This window comes from Trichechus manatus, unplaced genomic scaffold, assembly GCF_000243295.1.
Source record: "Trichechus manatus latirostris isolate Lorelei unplaced genomic scaffold, TriManLat1.0 scaffold00059, whole genome shotgun sequence".
Classification (NCBI taxonomy): Eukaryota; Metazoa; Chordata; class Mammalia; order Sirenia; family Trichechidae; genus Trichechus; species Trichechus manatus.
This window is the reverse complement of record NW_004443995.1, coordinates 2,102,741-2,107,159: the sequence shown is the minus strand read 5'-3', so window position 1 is coordinate 2,107,159 and position 4,419 is coordinate 2,102,741. Positions and strand designations below refer to the sequence as shown.

Sequence of the window (4,419 nt, the reverse complement as noted above, 5' to 3'; positions counted from 1 at the left end):
GGTCTGTTAATATTCATGGCTTAAAGGAAGCTGTCGTTAATGAATGCTCATTCAGTGTCAAGGACACCATGTTTATTAAACAGTAATAGACACCTGTCCTCTATTCGATCCAAAGACTCTAAGAGGGGAAAGTGAGCGGGCTTTGGTACAGTAACTTCAAGTCACTGTGCTTCTTTTACAGAATGTAGAAGGCCTTTTTTTTTTTCCTTCTCCATCTACCCTTTCCTGGCTTGGAGAAGAGATGGAGTGTAGGATGTGAACAGATGGTAGTTTTGTAGGCAGGGTGGATCATGCAGGTTCATAGATTTCTCCCTTCGTCAAGTTCTGTCCAGCAGTAATCATGCAGTCAGTGTTGACCTATGCAGCTCAGGTTCCCAGGACAACAGTGAGGAATGGAGCCTGCTCCTGTATAGAAATGGCATTATCCTGGCAGGTATGGGGTTTTTCTGTGACTTCAAAATTTTACATTTTGAAGAATGTCAATGCTAATACCATTTCTGCCTTCTCTAGAATAAGAGATTCTGGAGACCGGATTGGATTTTTTTTAATGCTAGAGTGAATATATAACTATTTTCACAAGGAAACTCCTGACGGTGCTCATAGATACTCCTGCAACTGTCTCCTAGTGAGGACCTTGGCTGGATCAGTCAATGTTCCCTTGGCAATTGGGCCTTCTCTTTGGGATGTGTTTCCAGCTGGCACTCCGGCCTCCATCCAAGAGAACAACCTTTGTTGTTGTTCAGTTATGTCTCCAGACAGGATCCAAAGAGGAGTTCTGTGATCTATTCTCTGGATTTTATGGAGTCTTGCTTTGTCTTTTTGTATTAGCCTCTTAAAGCACTACATCATTCTTAAAAGGACACAAGCGAGGGTGTTAGCTTAAGCTTTTGAAGTATTGTACGTGCCATTTCCATTTTTTATTTGTTTCTAAATTTGTGTTTCTATTTAACTAATCTCTTTGTTAAAGACAAATTGTGGATAAGTTTAATACAGTAATAGATGTCGTGTTATACAGCTTCCAAGTCCAAGGCTTGCAGTAGCCCTTTAGAGTGGAAGCAGTTTGGGACTTGTTCATCTCCCATTGCAGGCAAAATGCTCTACCTAAAATTGTGCTTTATTCATAATACATGAAAGTTCCAATTAAAGCACTGAAATCTTTCGTTAAATTTTACTCCTCAAACAGAATTAGATTCAAGAAACTGAAGAGGACACCAGGAAGCACCATGAGCAGACCTAAATTCTAGACACAAATTATTTGAGATGGACTTGCTAAGCAAACCTCCTCATGTGAAGTTTTAAAAACCTTGGTGGTGGCCTGTTCCAATATTCAGTCACATTTACAGTTAAGGAGTTTGTTTTGACTAAATTCTTATGTTTCATCTCAGTCAATTTCTTCTTGTTCAGGACAGATCTAGATGGAGTTTTGACCCATATACCCTGTTTGATAACTCTTGGAGCACTTTTTTTTTTTTCTTCTTGGCGCACTTTTAAGGCACTGCAGCCCTGTGCCTAGCAGGGTACCTGGCATATACTAGTTGTTCAGTAAATTCAATTGCACTAGGTCACCTGTCATCATTCTCTCTTTAAGGCAAAGAGGTGATGTAAACTGTCCTTATTAGTACTGACCTGAATATGGCACTCGAAGGCATCCAAATGCAGGGCTTATACGCTGCGTGGAACTCTAGGGGTGCTTTTCCATAGTGCCTGCTTAAGCTCACAAAAGCCCTCTGTGGGTCCCTCCTCGGGCACCTTACATAATCTTCTAAGCCATTAAATCAATCTATTCTAATTGGATAATGACTCTCATGTTTGAAATCTGCTGAAAATCCATCCTCACCTCCATCTGGATCTCCGGCAGCAGATTTCCAACGTCCGGATAGCAGCAGGGCTTTTTGTCCTCCCCGTAGCCCTGCAGCCACCAGGGGCCAAAGACGAATTTGCTGTAATGAATTTAATATGTTTAGTCTGAGCCATATAGTTCCAGGCCAGTCAAAGAAGGCCCCTTATAGGGTTATTTCCCGTCAAGTGAATTAAAGAGGCATGTCAGCAACTGTAGGCCCGAGAATGGAGTGTGCAAACCCATCCGGTGCTAACCTCATTTCGACTCCAGCCAGCTTCCTAGCCACTTTTTGGACTCTCCCAAGACTACTTGGCAGTGGTTTATTGTACCCCTGGCTCCTAGAATCAACAATAGACCACTTTCAAGCACGTATTGGAACTGCTGGAAGATGTGCTTGCTGATTTCTTATCTGAGAGTTGGTCCTTGTTAGTGACAAGGGATTGGTTTGTGAGTGATCAGCTCCTTTGGATATTTTGGTAACCCGTTGTGAGTGTGTGTGTGTGCGTGAAGTGATGGTTGTCTATATTTAAAATGCACCTAAAATTGTATTTTCAAAAGGAAGGGAAATGCAAAAGCTTTTAGGCATGGCTTAATTTTAAGTGCTTTAATAGATTATCTGGTCCAGCTCTATGCCTCTAGAAATAGACTGCTTAGGCCCCCAAGACCCAGGACATCAAGCTTAAGTGGAAATCTCTGGACATGTGACAAGGCAGATGTTCAGTGCTTACTAGACTTATCCAGTTATCCATTATTTATTCCACCAACATTATAAGCAGGTACTCAACTAGAATTAGGGGAATCAAAGATGAATACGAGAAGATACTTGCCTTTGAGGAGATCACAGTTTGGTTCAGGAAACATATGCACACAAACAATGTGACGGGGCTGTCAGAAAGGCAAAAAGGTCCTTATTATCAAAGGACAATTGGTACCAAGAAAAGACCACTTAAAATAAATCCATTTAAAGTGCAGACCAACTTTTCAAAGAAAATTGGGAAAGTAAGGTTTGTTTGAGAATTATTCTCGAAAAATAAAACTAAAAATATGAAAGAAATTTTCATTTATGAACAATGTTTATATTATTATTTGATTTTATTTGTATTGTAACTCTTAGAACAAACAAAGAATCAAAATGGCCTTTTTGGTGAAGAGTGACATTGCAGCACAAGAGTAACATCATATAGGGGATTATTTTGCAGAAATATTCAAGAACTTCAATTTTTCTGAGAACCTATACCAACTTTTGATATTAAAATAATTTTATTTTGCATTCCTATATTACTTCATCTTTATTGATTTTATCTGCTTCAATTGCTAACGCATTTAAACATTCTAGGTCCTCACTTGTCAACAGTTTTCCATGTGATTCCAGAAGTTCTTCAAAAGGACTTTAATCACCTTTGTAAAATCCAACATAATTTGCAAGATTTGCAATTTCACTTTGCAATTCAAAAGACATCAGTACCAGAGGGAGGATAGAGTTTAGTGTGAAGTTGGTAGGATGTCCTGGTGGTGATAGCCTTAGAAACTTTCTAGGGCAGTTCTACTCCGTCACATGGGGTCGCTATGAGTGGAATTGACTTAAGAGCACACAACAACAACAACAAACCTTAATGAACATGGAACCCTGGTGGTACAATGAATGGTTAAGTGCCTAGTTTCTAACTGAAAGGTTGGCGGGTTTTGAACCCACCTGGTGGCTCCTAGGAGAAAGACCTGGCAATCATCTTCCTGAAAAATTACAACCTAGGGCCGAAGATTAGACAGGCCTATAAAACAAACAACACATGTAGTTCTGTTCAATAAAAAACTAATTTGCTCTGTAAACTTTCACCTAAAGCACAACAAAAAATAAAAAATTATAACCTAGGAAACCCTATGGAGCAATTCTACTCTGTAGAACCGACTTGACAGCACTTAACAACAACAGTCTTATCGATGGTCTGTTGATCAGTAAATATTTTCACCTTTTGATGCCTATGTAACCCTGGTGGCATGGTGGTTAAGAGCTCAGCTGCTAACAAGAAGGTTGGCAGTTCAAATCCACCAGCTGCTCTTTGGAAACCCTATGGGGCAATTCTACTCTGTCCTATAGTGTCGCTATGAGTCTGAGTTGACTCAACAGCAACAGCTTCTTCCATGATGACTATGATTCCTCTCACACTCTTAGTTATAGGGACTTGGAAAATTAATATTTAGATAATAATAATCACCCCTTTCCCCAGCAATCTATCAAGAGCTCAGGTGACAAAGAGACTGGGAAGATGCTGGGAAAAAAAAAATTAAGTTTTTTTTTTAACAGTTTAATTAGACAAGAGATGGTTGTATTCCCATGACTGATTACATGGTAAATCTCTTCATCAGTATAACTTAGCCAATGATGTGATAAGTATTAGTTACAACAACACTACTGATTATTAAACTTGCTTGAGATCATTGGAGTTATGTTTCTTTCACTTACAACTGAGTATGTCTCTGAGGTTTTCTAATTCCAAATTCAGTAAGTACTCTTTCCAACATACGATTGGCTCTCAACTACTCACGAATACCAGAAGATGCTATTTTTTTTTTTTTTTTTG

The 4,419-nt window shown here is 39.2% G+C and overlaps 1 non-coding gene across 1 annotated transcript; it reads right to left on the bottom strand.

The window, feature by feature from the left end:
* Positions 1-741: 741 nt before the first annotated feature.
* Positions 742-863, bottom strand: LOC111821026 (small nucleolar RNA SNORA26). The gene has a single exon (XR_002824512.1). It is a non-coding gene; the product is annotated as a small nucleolar RNA SNORA26 (small nucleolar RNA).
* Positions 864-4,419: the final 3,556 nt, after the last annotated feature.